The sequence below is a fragment of the Rosa chinensis genome, chromosome 1, assembly GCF_002994745.2.
Source record: "Rosa chinensis cultivar Old Blush chromosome 1, RchiOBHm-V2, whole genome shotgun sequence".
Classification (NCBI taxonomy): Eukaryota; Viridiplantae; Streptophyta; class Magnoliopsida; order Rosales; family Rosaceae; genus Rosa; species Rosa chinensis.
Window position 1 is genome coordinate 59,054,803 of NC_037088.1, and position 20,577 is coordinate 59,075,379.

At 36.5% G+C, this 20,577-nt stretch overlaps 1 long non-coding RNA gene across 1 annotated transcript; it reads left to right on the forward strand.

The window, feature by feature from the left end:
* The first annotated feature begins 17,797 nt into the window (after nucleotides 1–17,797).
* Nucleotides 17,798–18,876, forward strand: LOC121050872. Its single transcript, XR_005804269.1, has 2 exons — nucleotides 17,798–18,208; nucleotides 18,370–18,876. It is a non-coding gene; the product is annotated as an uncharacterized LOC121050872 (long non-coding RNA).
* Nucleotides 18,877–20,577: the final 1,701 nt, after the last annotated feature.

The window sequence follows — 20,577 nt, forward strand, 5'->3', positions numbered from 1 at the left end:
ATATGGGTAGAACAAGAAGTTTAAAGGAAAAAATGAAGAAAAAAAATGCAAGGGTGTGTATTAATAAAGTGGGGGTGTGTGTTTGTACCAAAAAAAAAAGTGGGGGTGTGTGTATATAATTCCTCTTTACTCAAAAAAAGAAGGAAAAACTCGTAATAGGTGTGGTTATTGTCATGTTTGTCATATTTATATACGTACTGATTTTATAACTAATTGAATCAAACTTACTACACTAGAAAAAAAAATTACTACAATCCAAAAAAGTTACACATTGTTTTACACTTTTTAAGTATAATAAAACCAAAATTACAAATTATAAAAAAAAATGTGTTCATAATCTTGTAACAAAAAAAATTATGAATTATAGTCTCAAATAGAACTAAAATTACATAAAAAGAACTCATATAACCAAAACAACAACAATTTATATCATATATGTAAATGAACATATATAAGTAGAGAAAGTAGCTTTATCACAGTAGCCATACTACATGAGTCCATTTAAAGGACCCAATTAATCTCCTAAGAGGCGTTTCCATGCGATTGCGAGTCCCTCCCGTCGAGCTTCTTCCACGGCACTAGTCTACATCACAGTACTATAGAATTTTTTGACTGAATTCTTACGCATTTTAAATATGGCTAATTAATTTCCAACCCGGTGACAGATGAAATGCAAAGCAATATTGAGGTTGTACGTCTACGTCATAGTTGCATAATTTTGGCTAATTATTTCCATCCTCGTGACTTGTATGGATGACATGAAGGCAAATGAATTATTGTACGCATTCACGGGTGCTTCTGTTTTGTTCTCTTTCGTTGGTGGGGACCTCGGCCTCACTAGGTTCACAAACACGTGTAGTATCAAAGCAGAAGCGTTTGAGTTGGAGAAGATATGTACTTTCGGACTTTCCTATATATGTTTCTTTTGCCATGCCCAAGTGGAAGCATAATTAGCAAACAAGTCAACAGACATGATTATAGGAATGAAAATCCCATTTTAAAGCTTAGAATAGATACGACGGTTAACCTCATCGCCGGAGATTCAATAATTTTGTACGATATTCGCTCGCTTCAAGATTCCGAGGGGTGGCACTCCCCACACTGGAGGGACATGAGGCAATTTTCTCCATTCAAGCAGAGGGTCATCAAACTCTTGGTTTCGTACATATGATCTTGGGCATATGTACGATGACATAATCCATCATCTTTCTTTCCTTTCGGTTCTTCATTCGGGCACATATATCGCCAAGTGAACACGGTGTCACATTAGTTGGCTCATTATGCTCTCCTTCATGGACAGTAAGCATCTAGTACGTGGTGTTGTTCCCCTAATGTTTCATTTTAGATGTAATCGACCTGAATTGTAATCCTTCTAATACTTCAGCTTAATATAGTTTGACATTCTTTCTAAAAAAAGAAGCGAACCTATATATTTAATGGACGTACATCAATTTTTAAACTAGCTTATATATTTAAACTATTACAAATGTAAATGGATTAAAACAAAACATTACAACACTGTAGAATTTTTTCATTCTAGCTATGGCTTATTTCCAATGGAAGCTTTTATTCATACCTCCAAAATTTGCATTTGGACCTCTCTATTTTTTTAAGTAATAGTTGACTTTGTCAACTCATGTCAAATTACTAATAAAGACATTAATAAAGAGAAAAAAAATCTCTTCTTATCGCTACGAACAGTAATAGTCTTTAATTTGGGGAAAACTTTCTCCTCCAATGTAAACCCTAAAATATATATTGCCAAACGTTATGTAACGCTGTAGTCAAAATTTTCAGAATTTGACTTTCCTCGTAAAATGAAGGATGAACTTCCCAAAAAAAAAAAAAAAAAACCTTTATCCAAGAACCCGTAACTCCACGGAAGTCGTCCATCACCCATAATCCCCAGGATTCATGAGAAGTTATACCATGATCTAGGCCAAAAATAGCTACAGATTCATTCCACGCCATAAGACGCAAAACATAACTCCACATATAGGTCTCATATACAAAATTTGGAAGCAACATATTGTGAAATACCTCATCACCCATATCAAATTAACTAAATGATCACTAACCTAATATGATGCTCCTTTTGAAGATCATAAAAATTTTGGAATTCCTTCAATTGCTCGCACCCATTCCTCTGTTACTCGTACATAAAGGATGAACTTAAAAAAAAAACAAAAAACTTGTTGCAATTCTAAATCTTTAAAAACTGAAGGAGGTTTAACTATTGATTTTTGAAAGTATAAATATAATCTAAAAAAAAGGTTTTTCTTGATTTTATTAGACGATGAGCATTATAGGAAAATTAGAGAGGTGTAGATAACAAATTGGTTATTTGTAAAAGTAAGTTGGAGGTCTATTAAGTTGGGAGGTCCAAATGTCAAATTTAGAGGTATGAATAGAAGCTCCCATTTCCAATCTCGTGATGAAATGCAAAGAAATATTAGCATTGTACGTCTATGTCATAATGATATCCACGATATTTCATATTTGATATTTTAGTCTATATCTAACTTCATGAATGACACAATTACTGTCTACGTCAATAATTGCACTTAGCTATCTTTTCTTTTTTTGTTCTCTTTCTAATTTTCCACAATATCACGATTCTCACCCACTCGGCCATCTATAGTGGTTTATTTTCATATAGATTTTGAGCACAACAAAGTCTAATAATTTAACCCTCATAAATATATTTACAAAGTTGTTAACCAAGTCTAACCCAACCTGCTACCTACTAATCTTTATTTTCAACAAGAATGTTCTCTCTCCCAAACCCTAGCAGCTTAGGCTTCTACCTGTAGTAGCGGTTTTACTTTTGGCAATCCGAGTTTAGGATGCAAACTACACCTCCCTAATTTTTCAAAGGTATCCTCAAAGAACTTCACATTCAGAACAATTCATTTACCCATTCACCACCAATAAAGCAAACTTCTATTTTTTTTTTTTTTTTAAATAACCCTTAGCCCACCTCACCCTTACATATGTCAGTGAGAATCGTACCCATGACTTTTACAATGTTGGAATTATAACTTACCAACATGTCACAGCTCGAACCCATGACCTTTAGCATGCTTCTAAAACTTGAGAAAACTCTCCTCAAGAACAGTTTAATTTGTATATATGCGATTCCTTCTTGTATAATATGATCTCTATCACAATGAAAAATCTAAGAGAGTTCCATTTCTCAAGAAAGTTGAACTGTAATTCCAATAATTGCAATACACTAAACTAAAGTCTAGAAAGCAACTAATAGATCTGGACAATTGCTGAATAGCTTTAATGCTTTCCCCGTTTAAGATGTCAATTTTGCCTGTTGATGATAGATTGATAGCACCAAATTACAAGCTTATTATGAAAAAAAAAAAAAAAAAACTCTTGATACACTATTGATAGAGGAATAAAAAAAGAAAACCGTAGAAAATGAAACTGAATAGTTTTTAAGCATTAACTGGTGCAAAGATTTCATAACGACGATTGTTCCCAATTACTAATTTTTTTTTTTGTAAATTTTGATGCATAAATTAGGGTTAAATGTTCGAGAGATGGAGAAAGAAAAATTGTTATCTCTTTGGGATTATCATTAGAGAGACTTGGATTAAAAGTTTTAAACCAATAATATGAGGGAGATGTTTTATTGAACAAATTGGAGGTACCATCTCTTGGCCAATCATGAAGATTAAGAAGACTTGAGTTTGAAGATGCAAAAGAAACGCTGGGTTGTCGAACAAGAAAATGAATTTATTTATTTAATTATTTATTTTTATTTATGCTCTCTCTCTTTTGTGTCTTGTTTAGTCATTTTGAATAAGTTTTTTTTTTTTTTTTGGTTGAGAATAAAGAACCATTTATTGGATAGAATCATGATACATCAGGATGACAATTAGCAACTAGTACAAGCAAAAAACTAGGCGACCAAGTCAGCCTCTACAAGTTCAAGTAACCAGCTTGGGTAGTTTCCTGTCCAATACAAGTCTGCATGTTTTTCACTGCATATTTGGAGAGCTCATGTGCCACCCTATTACAATCTCCCTCGGTGTATACGAACATTCCAATGAGGAGAAACATCGCAACAATAATCTAATCTCATCCAAAAGGTGGCCATTAGGTTCTAAACTATCACTCTAAAGGGAGGTCTAAATGTTACTTATTGAGGCAATAGCCATTTATGTTTTGACCATTCTAGATAAAATTTCTAGATACTCCACATGGCAGGAGAGTATATGAATGATCGACTGGTGAGTGGTGAGTGGACGTGCATTGGAAAATCAAAGCTGCACTTCATGCGAGTAGAAAAAAATACTTCAATTCAGGGTTAATTTTATGATTCTATTCATCCCACAATGAGGGTATATATACAAGTACAAAGGAGTAGTCTAACTCTAATAGAAAACAATTTTTCCATAATTACAGGATATCCTAATTAAATAAAATGCTAATTACATACAGATTTACAGTGATTCTACACTCCCCCTCAAGTTGGTGCATAGATATATATCATGCCCAACTTGTCAACTGAGCTGTCAAATACCTTCCTGGACACTCCTTTAGTAAGAACATCAACTAATTGCTCATCTGAGTTTACAAATGGAAAGCGAATAACCTTTCTGTCAAGATTTTCTTTAATAAAATGATGGTCAACCTCCACATGCTTTGTTCTATCATGCTGAACTGGATTATGTGCAATCTCAATGGCAGCTGTATTATCACAATGCAAATCCATAGGCTTTTTAAGCTTGTATCTCAGGTCTTTCAAGACATTATGAATCCACAACATTTCATAGACTCCGTGTGCCATACCTCAGAACTCAGCTTCTGCACTTGATCTGGCAACAACTTTCTGCTTTTTGCTACGCCAAGTGACAAGGTTCCCTCCAACCAAAGTGAAGTACCCAAATGTAGAACGTCTGTCAGATTTATCACCAGCCCAATCTGCATCTGTGTACCCAACAACTTCCAATTTATCTTTTTTCTGAAACAGTAACCCTTTACCTAGCGCCATCTTCAAGTACTTCAAACTATGAAAGACTGCATCCATATGCTCTTCACTAGGACAATGCATAAATTGACTAACAACACTTACAGCATAAGCAATATCAGGTCTAGTATGTGAAAGATAAATCAACCTTCCTACAAGATGTTGATACCTCTCCTTATCAGTTGGAACTTGATCAGGATAGATAGCAAGTCCGTGATTCATCTCAATGGGTGTCTCGATGGGTTTGCAGTCCAGCATCCCCGTTTCAGCAAGTAAATCAAGAACATATTTCCTCTGTGAAAGTGAAATCCCCTTCTTAGACCTTGCAACTTCAATACCCAAAAAATACTTCAGTTGTCCCAGATCCTTCATTTCAAACTCCTTTGACAAATATTTTTGCAATTCATTTATCTCTTTCAGATCATCCCCTGTAACAATCATGTCATCAACATACACAATAAGAGCTGTAATCTTACCACTCTTGTGCTTGATAAACAAGGTATGGTCAGAATTGCTCTGTCTGTATCCAAAGGCTTTCACAGACTTTGAAAATCTTCCAAACCAAGCTCTTGGAGATTGCTTCAGGCCATACAAAGACTTCTTCAATTTACACACCTTGCCAACGTCACTTGAGTAATTCTTAACACCTGGGGGCACATCTATGTACACTTCTTCCTCCAAATTCCCATTAAGAAAAGCATTCTTCACATCAAATTGGTGCAAGGGCCAATCTTTGTTTGCTGCAAGTGAGATTAGAATCCGGACAGTATTAATCTTTGCCACAGGTGCAAAAGTCTCCTCATAATCAATCCCATAGCGTTGTGTATATCATTTGGCAACCAACCTGGCCTTGTATCTATTAATAATTCCATCTGCATTAAGCTTCACAGTAAATACCCAACGACATCCTACAGTCTTCTTTCCAACCGGCATAGGTACTAGCTCCCATGTTGCATTCTTTTGAAGAGCTTCCAATTCTTCATTCATCGCCTTTGTCCATTTTGGATCAGTCAATGCATCATGCACGTTACTAGGAATAGATACAGTAAATAATTGATCGACAACAAGTGCATGTGACCCTGAAATCCTATGGTTAGACATAAAATTAGCTATAGGGTATTTAGCTTTGTCTTTTATATATGGTTCATATTGTTTCTTAGGAATTCCCTTGGTAACCCTTTGTGATTTCCTAGGTTCGACACTTTCTAACCCAGAAGACTCATTACAGTTTAGGGGTACCTGAGGTGGATCATTCTGACCTGGATCTTCAGTTGGTGATGCAGAAGGGGAAATATCTTGTGTGTGAGCTTCAGATATGTCTTGATTTTGATTCAAACTATCCAGAAAAGTTGTCTCTTCTGTCTCGGAATTCACAACACTCTGTTCGGCAGTTACATTTTCTATTTCGGAATTCGCGATACTTCATTCGGCAGTCCCATTCTGTTCGGCAGTAGCATTTTCTGTTTCGGAATTCGCAACACTTCGTTCGGCAGTCGCATTGTCTATTTCAGAATTTACAATGCTCTGTTCGGCAACTGCATTTTCTGTTTCCGAATTTCTACCTTCAAATATATCCTATAAATTTTCCAAGTCTTCAAAAACATCAAAATCAATAATAGAATGATGATTCCCTTCACAACCTCTCTCCCCCTGAAGGGAAGATTGAAAAGCTCCCCCTGAGTAATAAGGCTCGGATTCATGAAAAGCAACATCAAGAGAGACATGTATAGTGCCAGTAAGAGGATCATAACATCGATAACCCTTCTAGAAGTCAGCATAACCAACAAAGATACACTTACGGGCAGGGGGATCAATCTTGCTGCGTTGAGGCTTGGGAATATGAACATAGGTTGTGCACCCAAACACCCGGGGCTCCAAATTAGGCATAAAAGGGATGGTCAAAAGTGTATGAAGCTTCTGATGAGGATTCTGAAACTCAATCACCCGTGAAGGAGTACGGTTGATAAGATATGCTGCTGATTTTACTGCTTCTCCCCAATAGGACCGAGGTACATTCATGCCAAACAAGGAAGCACGAACAACTTCCATCAATTGCCTGTTCTTCCGTTCTGCTAAACCATTCTGTTGAGGAGTATAAGAATTGGAGGTTTGATGACGAATTCCATGTGACCGGCAAAACTCAATCATAGGGCCATTCACAAACTCTTCACCATTGTCAGACTGAAACACTCTAATGGATTTTTGATACTGAGTTGCCACAATTTTGTGAAATTCGGTAAACATCCCAAATACATCACTCTTATTCTTCAGTAATGATACCCATGTCATGCGAGTACAATCATCAATAAACGTTACATAATATCGAGCTCCAGAAAGAGAAGGAATTTTCGCAGGACCCCAGACATCAGAGTGAATTTTCATAAAAGGAACAAGACTTTTATTAAGACTTGGTGAATATGAAACACGATGGCTCTTAGCTAGTTCACAAATGTCACAATGGAAATCCAAATCACTGACAACAGAAAACAAATGAGGTTGCAGCTTCTTAAGATAACTAAAAGATAGATGACCTAAACGGCGATGCCATAATCATACAGCTTCCTTCGCATTCTCTACCCCGTTGATCTGATTAGCTTGCCCCAAAAGATGTTTCTGGTTGTCTCCAGTCTCTGTCAGATCCAGGTAGTACAATTTCTCCCTTCTAACACCATAACTAAGGATCTGCCGAGTCAGAATGTCCTGAAACACACAGAAAGATGGATAGAAGGTCACAATACATGCAAGAGCTAAAATAATTTGACCAACAGACAGGAGATTATAAGCTAGTGATGGAACAACTAAGACAGATTCAAGGGTTAATGTATCAGATAAAACAATAGAACCTTCTCCTGTGACCGGAGTTGGAGTACCATCAGCAGTAGAGACAACAACTTGAGGAGAATGTCTAAGGTTTTTCACAAGATTAGGGTCATTGGTCATATGATCAGATGTACCTATATTAATTATCCATGTATTATTCAAAGTAACCTTATCCTTCATACCTGATTGCGCTACATTAGTGGAGGCATTGTCTAGACGCTCTTCCTCTGTAGTAGCAATGGCGGCCTTGCCCAGATTCTTTCTTGGTTTCTTGGTGAAGTCCCACCAATCAGGGTAACCAATCACTTCATAGCACCGCTCTTTGCTATGACCTAGTTCCCCACACACAATGCACTTTCTATTTGCATATGGATTTGGTTTACCTAGAGGACGATGTGAGAAGCCTGGAGGAGGACTTGGTTTGCGTTGGACAGCCATAACAGAAGATTCGGTAGGTATCGAATGCCCCATAGCCTGTTTCTCTGATTGCACCTTGCGAATGCAAGCATAGCTCTGCTCCAAAGAGAATTTAGATTCCTTGCGCAGGATTTCTCCACGTACCTGATCATACTCGAGGTCAAGTCCACTCAAAAACATGTGAACACGCATCCGGGACATCGTTGAGGTCTCTTGAACTACAGCTGCAACATTATCATTCTAAGAGGCCACCCTTTGATCAATCTCCTAGAACATCGCCACTAACTTATTATAGTAGGTAGGAATAGGCCGTCCATTTTGCTTTGCTTCAAAACACTTCTTGTTCAATTCAAAGATCTGGGTTTCATCAGAATCATCATAAAAAGTTTTCTCTACAGCTTCCCAAATATCTTTTGCAGTAGGGAGACTAATATACCAGTTCATAAGAGAGGACTCCATGGAGTCAATGAGCCAACTTTTCACCTTTCCATTGTCCGTGGCCCAAGCTTCATACTCTGCAGAATTTATGGTGGGTTCAGCCTTCACTCCGGTCAGATAACCAACATTCCCTCGTGCTCCAATGCGCATCCGCATGAGAGGAGCCCATATGGTGTAGTTGGATTCATTCAAGACAACACTTGTTGGGAACGCAGAGTTGTCTTGTTGGGTGGTGTAGTGGTGATGGATGACTTGTGAGGATGGCACCATTGCCTTATCGGGATTTGACTGTTCGCCTTCAATTACAGGTCCGGCCATTGAAGAATTCGAGATTTTTGCAGGATTGGGTTTTCTAGGGTTTCAAGATGGATTTGAATTTTTTTTTTCTTCGAAAAAAGATAGGGTGATGGTGGTTTGGAATTCAATGGTGGTGGTACGCAGCGGTTTGTGGTGTTCTTCAAGATTCAGGATTCAAAGGATGCAGCGCAAGTTCAAAGGATTGAACCTGCTATAATACCAAGTAGAAAAGAATACTTCAATTCAGGGTTAATTTTATGATTCTATTCATCCCACAATGATGGTATATATACAAGTACAAAGGAGTAGTCTAACTCTAATAGGAAACAATCTTTCCATAATTGCAGGATATCCTAATTAAATAAAATCCTAATTACATACAAATTTACAGCGATTATACAATGCGCAAATGGAGGTAAGTGATGATCCCTTTGAATATTATGACTGAAATTATGCCGGCCATATGCATGCTTGTGATATAAGAAATGGAGACATGTGGCGCAAGGCAGTAATAAGAGACATTTTGGGCTCGAGAAATTTTAAATACACACCCCTAATCACTTAATACACATCCCTATTATTTTATATTTCAAATTAGATTTTGTAGGTAGGTTGAATGACCAAAACAGACATCTATGCATTAGAAAGAAAGAAAAAATAGTTATATTTTCCTTAGATAGAATAATTTATGTATAAATAGTTAGATAAACACAACAAATTTCTATACATGGCCTCCTAATTTAGTACATGAATAAAGTTAGAAACTATCTAATTTAATTTGCAAAATCAATGGTATTAAATGTTTTTAAAACAGATCGTTTTACTCCCATTTTTTAGTTAATTTCCTTTTCTTTCTTTTTTTCTAAGAGATACAATTAATCCATTTATTTCTAATATAAAACATCACGGGTGAAAAAACTTTATAATTGTTAATTTGTTTGGCCCCTATAATGACAACTTTGTAGTTCCACCATTGGAGAGAAACTAGTGATATAGTTGTGTTTAAATGTTCAACTCATAATTTTATACTTGATCAACATGGTGTTTGGTGGATGAGAACTCAAATAATATAAAACCTATTTATATGCATTTATTTAAAGGGAACAATAATAAATCTTTATGGATTTCTGAATAAGTAACACAAATAATCAATATGGTCATTTAAAAACATCAATATACTAGCATATACTAATCATATTAAATAGTAGCCTTAATATAGTCAAATAATAGGATATTTCATGATTTTTGAGATTAAGGATATTTTAGGTACTTTTGGTTGTGTATTTAGTAGAATATTAGAATGAGAAATTAAATGGGTGGTGTATTAAGTATGGAGTGTGTATTAAGTAATTAGGGGTGTGTACCACAGTTTTTTTTAGGATAGAAAAGAAAATTAATTCGTAAGAAAAAAATGCTTAACCTTCTGTTAATTTGCTAGAGAAAAGTTGAAAGTTCTAATTAATAGTTCGTACAAGATATGATTGACAGCATATATGGCTTGCAAAACCACCAGAGACTTCCAGATATGGTCTTGCACCAGCATTATATGGAATGCTTTAGTGGAAGAACTTAATCATAATGGGGCCGGGGTACAATTTATGAACAAACAGACAATAGGAAACAAAAAGACAAGAATGTTCCATATATTACTTTAGATTTCATCCATATAATTTGCATGTATAGTGCTGTGAAGCAATTAGCCAAAGTGATATTGTGGAAAATAAAAGAGTTAAAAGAAAGAAAAGAGGTGAAGCAAGTGGAGAAAGTGATCACTTTAAATTTTATCATCCACATTATGCCGCATGCTTGTAATACTTGCACATGGCCGGAGATGTCTTTTTCGTTATCTCTCGCAATATCATGTCGATTTTGAAAAGCATGTGACCAAATAAGTCGGCTTTCACTCGGTTGCAGATAGACTAGCTAGCGACGGTGCCATCGTGGAGAATTATGTTTGGTGGGATTTTCTACCACTGTTTCTGCTATCCTCTTTTGGTCATGACCTTAATTACAGGTTTTCTTAGTCTCAGTTTTCTTGGGCTCCTTTATGGGGTTCCAGCTTGCATTTTGTTATATCCGTTGCGTGATTCATTTAGGCTGCGGCTGCGCTCTTGTACTAGAACTCGGGGTAAAGGTTTTATATTCCTCTGGCAATACATGCAATCTTTATTTTATTTTTAATAAAATTCGGACATGAGACTAAACCTCTCAAGTTGGGGAAAAAAAAAGTTGACTTTCACACAAAGATTTTAAGAAAGTAGTCTCTGACATTTGGGAAAAGAACTTGGATACATATCCACTTAAAATTTTCTGAGCAGTAAGAAACCACTTTTCTGGTTTTATTAAGATCTGGAATAAGAATGTGTTTGGGGATATCTTTAAGAAAATGTCTCTTTTGCAGGATAAGAGCTATGACATTCAGCAACAGCTCATGCTTTTCCCAGACCCTACCTCTCTGAAGGATCAAGATGCTCTAGCTCAATTATACAAAGATGAAGACACTACACCAAAAAATGAAACACACAACGGGTAAAAATCATTGTCTGATTTGGCTGAGAACCGTTGTGTATCGGCGCGTTGTGTGATTAAAATTTGCACAACGGTGTTGCACCGTTGTATGATATACAAACACACGACATCTTTTTGTTATCACCGTTGTGCCTTCTTTCGGCAGATGCCAGGCATAGCTGCCGCACAACATGGTAGGTGCATCCTTCATATAACAGAACTTGTTTCCAAGCTGTTATTGGAAAGCCTAGTCAGACAATGTGTTCTATAATTTCACCGTCGTCTGATATATCATCACACTTCAGTTGTACACAATGGTTGTTGTGTGAATTGATTTTGGACAACATTGTTCAGTTCTTATCGTTGTGTAATTGTAAATCAGAAGACAATTTTTTTTTAAAAACCATTGTATGATATGTAAAGAATGCATTGAGTGAATGACCCAATTTTTGTATTCAGACAACGTTGGGTTGCTACACTATAAAACTGTTGTATGATCATTTTCATTTGCTCTATTTTGTGCATATATAGCTCCATTGTACCTAATGAATAGTAATTAATTGGGAACAAAACTGATTGCAAACCATCAAATGAGTAATCAAACCCATACTATAAACTTCAAATGTAAAAAGGGAGCATTCCCCAATCATCCAAGCCAACATTAAAAGAAGAAAAGCATTCTATAATACATGTCCATCTACTTGGGACTTCAAAAGTTGATACAAATACATATTGTTCCAAAACAAGATAGCATTCTACTGCAATGCCATTATAAATATCCATAGACCATCAAAAAATAAAATGATTAATGAAAAAAACATGAGCAGCTGCTGCATGTGATTATTATATGCCAGCAGAAGCAAAAAATGGTGCGCCCATAGGATTAATATTTTCTCTCTCTTGTGACTCGACCCTATATAGAAAAAGAAAAATTATTATTAGTCACAACTATCCAATGTTTTACTTGCTGCTGGTATTCCCTGGAAAAACCACAGGTCATTGAATTTATGAGATGAAGATGATCATATGTGTGAAAGGAATGAAAATAGACAAGAGGAACAGTCTGTACACATACGACCATCAGACCAGTTGAATTGTTGAAAACAATCAAACTGTCCAATTTGTAATCTTTGAAACTAATACATTCTCTTCCTAGTTTAGTAAAAGAAGCTAGACTCACAAGATGGAAAATACAGAAGCTAAACTGTGTCTTCAGTCTTCACTCTTCACCGAAACAAACTATTCAGTCAACAACGCTATTCCAAATACATAATCATATAAGATAACCAAACTCGGGCTAACAAAACCCATATAACTTGTTCAAACAAGCAATATGGCAAAGCTCAACAATAAACCCTTGCTTCATTTAAGTTTGGGTAAACAATGTTACTGGGTTGAACATATGTGGTATTATAATTATAGTTCTGAGTTAAATCATATAACTAACATATGTATCAAACGTGGTTCAATTCAATCCATGAACCCTTGCAAGGGATTCTCAACAATTTCTCAACATCTTAATCAATCCTACATTCCCAATCCTTGCTAGTTTTAGCTATGAATTTGCAGCAGTGCTGTAGATAATTCTTATCCCTAATATTAAGCTTGCAAACGTATAACTTCTACTACTAAACTACTTTCAAGAACATATCACCATTTTCAACCCACCATAAAAGAGAGAAAGGTATGAAAATCAATAAGATCAATGAATAATCAAAACACAAAGAAAAGAAGAAAGAGTGCCTGACTCACCAGTTTGTCCTAATAGAACACTTCCGCCATTTTTAGAATTGTAACGAAGTATTCTTGTTGCATTGAAATCCATCAACAACGTAATTGCATGCATAGCTTTCCATGTTTACCAGAGTATCATAACCCAATGATGGTTTGGCTACACACTAAGTGTACAAGAGGGCACAAGGACATATACACACAGGTCAGTAATGAGGATATTGGCACATATAGTAGCATTTTATAAGTTCATATAGGCATGTACTAGGGCATTACTTGTGCAAATGCCTTCAAAGGTGAAATATGAAAATGTCTTGTAAAAATTTGTTCAAACTCATATGAAGAAACAAATTAAATGAAACCATCAGAAACTCATTAAGATGCATTCACAAACGAACTAATATGGTAAAATTGATAAGCAATTCATCAACACAAAACGGACAGCAACAATACAATGACCATGGACAGCAACAACACGTTGACCATATAACTATTTGATCAGTAAGTCAAAGAAAGAAAAAAAATTCAGAAGCTGAGAACATAAATCTGGAATTTCATTCAATTTTGCTTCAAACCCAATCAAACCTATAGTAAAAGATATCATCTTACTTCCAATTGGTAAGCAAAATATGAACCGAGAACTGAAAAAGCACAAACTAGAATGAATCGAATTTCAACTAGCTCAATCGAATTTACATACTTAGGCTCTCTGCTTCACAAAGTAAACCAATAAACTTGGTTTAAGTAGGTAACGATCTTAAAATGAATCAGGAACCATAAAGCGACTGGTTAAAATGAATCTAATTTGAACCAGCTCAATCAGAACCATAGTCAAACCAATCGCATTAATAAAGCAAGAAATAAAATTTTACCCAAACAAATGATAACTCCGAGGATGCACAACTGGGAACTCGACATCGCAAGCACCTGAGCTGTGAATCTTCTATGTTCCCAGCAAGTATTGGGGTTGAGGACCTTCGAACAGCGGCACTTGAGGCTTCATCCTCTAGGGTTAATGACAACTAGCTTCATCAATCCACCATGCTAATAATCTCTGTACAGTTTCAATATTTGTTCCCACAAGTTGATCCCTTCTTCCATGGCATCACTCAAGCTCTTTTTATTGCCTTCATTCATACACAACTACAATTAGTTGCATACATTACTATGTAATAAAGATCTCACTTGAGCAAAAAGAAAAGAAAAGATAGAAGTAAAACGTACACAAAGAATATTCTACTAAATGAGTGTTTAGACTATTACTGAAATAGAAATGTAAACAGAGAAAAAAATGAAAAGTTATGTTAGAGGGAAATATATTGCTACCATAACATATGCAAAAAAATATATTCTACTAAATGAGTGTTTAGACTATTACATATTTGATTAGAATTCATTGAAATGATATTAATCTTGAGATGCTGAGGGACCACAAAGAACACAATTGGTTCTTAGATTTGCAATTTTCTAATTTAAATTATGAAGTGGCAAAACAAAAGGGGAAATCTCAATGCTCAACTTTGTGTAAAAACAGAGATTATATGCTGATAACTCATATCAATAAAATCAAACCAAGAATTAAACAGATGTCAATCCAATAATATAAGAAAATCCCATAAAAGAAATAGACCTGCTCGAGTTCCAGAAAACACCTGCTTGAGTTCCAGAAAAAGACCTGCTAATTGATTTCCAGAAAAGTCAATCCAATAATTAAAAAAATCCCAGCACAATATACACCTAGATAAAATGAAGAACTACCATTGTGAAAACAAGCAATAATCGGCAATCACCTAAAATAAAAACTGAAAAAAAAATTAAGAACACCTAGTCTTGAAACCCAAATGCAATCATATAAACTCTAAGCAAACTAAATTGAAAACAAATCAAATTATGCCCAGAAATCAAGGTAAAACAACCAGATCTATTAATGAACTAGAATATGAAGCAGAGATGGAGGCCGTCAAGTTTGGTGTCAAGGCCGATTCGGAAATCAAATTATCATAAAATCAAACACAGATTAAACCCCCTTTTTGAAACCCCAAAACCCGATACAGATTTATAGATTTGAAAATGAACAGATCGAAGAGAGAGCTTACCAGTGAGTGTTACGCCCAGACCCAAATTCGAGCGAAGACTTCCACCGAGTGCTCCGACGAAGACTCTTTTAGGGTTAAGTTGGGGTTTGAAGATGCATGGGCTTTTAAGAACTACAGTCGATGGGGGGGGGATTATGGGGTTTTGGCTAGGGTTTTGATTGGATTTGGTGGAAGAAGGTGTCAGAGCCATTAAGTGGAGTTAAAGATTGAAGATTTAGGGTTGATTTGTAGAGAGAGGAGCAAATTGGGGATGCTGAGAGCTTGAGAGAGAGAGAGAGAGAGAGAGAGAGCGATGTTTAGGGGAAGTCGAGGTTTTTGGGAAGGGACTGTGAAGTGTGAAGAAAGTGACGGAGAAGTCTCTGATGGAAACGATTAGAAGAAAAACCCTTATTCTGTCTAAGTGGGAGTGAGAGGAGACAAATAGCTATGGTGTTTTCATGAGAGATTGATGGTTTTTGAGGATATTGAGAAGAGAGCTGCTCGATGAGTTCAGGAAACGGCTGTTTTGACAAAGTGTTGACGGGGAGACAACTCCAATAAACCTAGCTACCTGATTAATTTGTCAAAGGCGGGCTTTTAATTTTTTCTTTAAGAATCAGACAACACAAAGACGAAGTTTTGTTGTCTGATTTTGAAAATTAAACCTCAGCTAAGGTTCCAAAGAGGGAAAAGTTCCTGCTATAATATGCAACCAAAGTAACATGCTAGGCAATGCTCATTTACACAACGAAAACAACTCATTTGGTTGTGGGATCATCAATCTGGTGCTATATTTCAATCAAAACATGGAGGTTTTTGGGGGGCTTCAGTGCCATTTTGGGCCAAATAAAGGCTCATCCAAATATTTCCCACTTTATCACACAACAAAAAGTAAAAAACCGTTGTATCATGTTTTGCATGCTACTCTCATACAACATATATAACTATACTGTTGTATGATGTAGTACCAATTTGGAGCCAAATTTGAGTCGATCTAGGAGGGAAATCTGCCGCTATTTTTTTTATGATTCACACAACAGATTATTCTTGTAACTGTTGTACAATGGCCTTCTAAACAAAAACTTCATAATTTTAACCACTTTATACAACGTAAGTTTACTAAACATGTTGTCTGATTCACTTTTCTTCATCACACAACACATTTTTTTTTTCGTTGTGCAAAAAGTGTTGTATGTTAATGTTTTTGGTGTAGTGATAGCTGTTCTAGGTCCCAAAAGGCTAAAGCTAACTGGTTAACTCTGGGGGACAAGAACACTAAGTTCTTTCAAACCCAAGTTTAATTTGAGAAGAAAACAAAACCATATTGCAAGTATTAAAGATAATGATGGGATATGGCTGGATGAACATATCCTTTTTATTCCTACTTCAAAAAACGTTTCACTCGTAACACTAGTCAACCAAGAGACAGTGACATGCATTAATATATTCCTGATCCATCAACAACCATGCATATCTGATGAGGACAATACCTCCCTGATGAGACAGGTTACTAAGGAAGAAATAAGAGATGCTCTGTTTTCAATAGGCCCCCTTAAGGCCCCTGGACCAGACGGGCTCCACGCCATGTTCTATCTGAATTGCTGGAATGAAGTAAACTCTAATCCCTATGATAAAAGATTTTTTTGAAAATAATTTTCCTTTAAATGATCTGAACCATACCAATATACCCCTAATCCATAAAGTAGAAAAACCTGAGTTAGTCTCTCAGCTTAGACCAATTAGGCTATGTAATGTTAGTTATAAGGTAATAGCCAAGATTCTGGTCAATATACTTTGACGGTTAGACCTCTATTGGAAAAGTGTATCTTCAAAAACCAGGGTGCGCCTTTACCCCTGAAAGGACAATCCAAGACAATATTCTTATTGCCCATGAGTTGTCTTCAGATTTCCAAAAGAATAAAAAGAATTCAACTGCCATGGCAGTGAAACTAGATTTAGAAAAAGCCTATGAGTTTATGACCTTCTAAACTGGAAGTTTATTAGGGCTTCCCTCTCCAAATTTGGTTTCCACATTGATTGGATAAACAAAATTATGAACTGCATCTCAAATGTCTCCTTCTCTCTTTACTCCTAAATGGGAAACCTGAAGGTTGGTTCAGACCAACTACAGGAATCAGATAAGGGGATCCTTTATTCCCATATATCTTCATCCTTTGCATGGAACCTTTGATTAGGCATATAAACAATTTGGCTGAAAAACCAAAAAAGTATTTTGGCATGTCCTCACCTCTGGGTTACAGAGTCTCAAACCTAGTGTTTGCTGATGAATGTTTGCTCTTTGCAAAAGCTTCTACTAAAGGAGCTAGGAACATTCTAAAAATCGTAGATGTTTTTACTCTTGTTTCAGGACAGAAAATAAATTTCAATAAATTATCCCTATATTTATATCCGAATGTACCCAATAGTCCCGGCCCTGAGACTAGGCAAAGCAGGCCCAGGCCTAGGGCCTCAGATTTTAGGGGCCTAAAAAAAACAATTATGTAGGCCTGCAGATATTAAAAAAAAAAAGAGAGAGAAGAAGTTAACGAAACAATCTAAGAGGAGGAGTTTGAGACGAGATTTTTATTAGATCATATCCCTTCTTTTGATTCCACCTCTTTAGGCGTAACCTTGAAATTCTCCGGGACGGTGCGAACCTCGCGATTTCCTTATGGCTCTCGTCTTCCTCCCTAGCTAATCTCTATGTTCTCTCTCCTCTATGGGCTTTCGTTTTCTGTTTCCATTATAGGGTTTTGTCCCAGATTCACTCCCAATTCGGTTTTTGTCTATGAGCTATCAACTTCTTCATCGTCTTCACCAAAGAGAACAATACCCATAGGGTTGAAGAATTTCACTAACACATTGTTCCTCTGTCTCGGATTTGATGGCAAGCAAATTGGGTTTTGCAAAATTGAAGGAAAATCTTCCAATCAAGGTACATGATTTCTTATGATTTTAGATTTGGAATTATATACACCAAGCTTGTGATGAGTTGCATCCCAGAAATTTGGATTGTCTTGATGATATTGCATAACTCTGTGACTGAATTTGATAGTGGATATGATTAGACTAATTTATGGAGAATGGTTTATGTAGCAAAATGGTGTTGCCCACTTCGACTAGCTCTGTGAAGCCGTGGTTGAAGAAATCTTGTATTCCTTATGTCCCATAGGGTAGGAGGTTATTAGAGCAATATTGGATAGGACAGCCTATTGTGAATTTGTACTAGTGATTTTGGGGAGAATGTGGTCGATTCATCAGGACATAGGTTGAATTCGAATCCGGGTTTGGAGGTCCAGAGCAATGGGAATCCAGAGAGCTATATGGGTTTGCAAAGTGGTGATTCAAGCTGTTGGAATGGGAGCAATGGGTGGCCTGACCTTGCCATTTACACCTCACGTTCAGGTTTTCAGTAGATAATTAGATAATGCTTTTCATATATATTAGTCTATGATATAATGTTTCACACTGGAAACTATGATTGCGTAGAGAAATGGAGCATGAATGACTCTTTAGGCTTAATGCTAAGCAGCTTTAAGCTTTTAATTTTAGAATTTTCTGAGGTTATAGAGAGGGTGAGAAACACCAAAGTCCACAGAGCCATACCAAAGTGTTCTGTATGTAATGGCTTGTTTTGTTCTCTTTTGTGCGGTTTTTGGTTGTATATGATGTAACTTAAATATGAATGACCTTTTGTTCTTCTCTTTTACCTTTTGAGGTCCCCCTTTTATTGAGCGATATGACATCCGAGCAGCAAAAGTTGTATCATGGCTTGATGGTATTGGATTGCAGAGTGAGAAACAATGAAGATCCTTGCTGCATTTCACCTTATGGAACCAACCTGATGAACTTGCCATTGTCCAAGGCATGCAGCAGTTGAATTTTGGGGCCTCAAATTTTTTCTCGCCTTGAGCCTCCAAACTCACAGGGCCGGCCCTGGTACCCAATAGGTCAAAACAAGAAATAGTTAACATTTTGAACATTCAACAGAAAAATACTATAGGAAAATACCTTGGCATTCATAATGTAATTTTCTGGAAAGTTCCTGTTAATGCTAAAGAGCTAGCTTTTGCTCAGAATTACCAACAAATTAGCAAGTTGGAAAAAAAGGAACTCTATCCAGAATGCCTAACCATAGATCGGGCCTTAACGCAACTAGACTTTCTACAATATTGTGAGTCCAAAATAGCATCCAATTGATGGGACAAATTCCACCGACATTGACTATAACTACCCAAAAATTTTTGTTATGCTTTGCTCGGCAAGAGCCATAAGGATAATGAAGCCAATATGGTCAAAGCGGAGAAAAGCCACACTAACAACCGTTCGTCAACAGTAATAAAGTGTCATTTTTGTTTTATAATATATGTTTTAGGGAATCAGAAATTGAGAGAAATTTGCTGTGTATTCTTATTGATAATAGGGGCCTCTTTATATAGAGGATTACAATGCATAGAGTTAGAATCATACAAGGAAAGAGAATCTCTAGATTTTTCTAATTGAACCCTATTATCACTAGGTCAAGTAACCTAGAGTTTGGATTAAACACAAATAGAGATATCCTTAAACACTCCCCCTTGTCCAAATGCTGTGCTTCTCTCGTTGCCTCTTTAAAAACCTTGCCGAGTAACAAAAACCCAGTGCGACAAAAATAATCTCGGTTGAAGGGGAAAAAGAGCACAACACACCCTTCACGATTCGAGACGAACATGTAGACATCTCCCCCTGATGTCTGTGCCTCCCCTTGATGACTACGATCATGGGAGTTCAGATAATTTCCGCAAGCCAATTCTTACCACATGTTTCTCGAACGTGGATTTGGGCAATGACTTAGTAAACAAGTCTGCCGCATTGTCCTAAGATCTAACCTGGTTTACTTTGATCTTGAGGTACTTCTGTTGTTGCTGATTGTAGAAGAATTTGGGCGATATATGCTTGGTGTTGTCGCCTTTGATGTAGCCTTGCTTCATTTGTTCAATGCAAGCAGCATTATCCTCATAAATGCTCGTTGGCTCATCTGTGGTATATTTCAAACCACAATTGCTTTGAACATGCGTAACTATGGATCAAAGCCATATACATTCACGAACTGCTTCGTGAAGAGCAATAATCTCTGCATGATTTGAAGAGGTAACGACTAAGGTCTTCTTTGTAGACCTCCAAGATATCGCGGTCTTTCCCATGGTGAAAATATAACCAGTTTGGGAGCGACCTTTGTGTGGGTCAGAAAGATACCCAGCATCAGCAAAACATTCCAAAACACTTATATCGTTTTGGGTTGGGGAGAGGGAACGCAGTCCACCA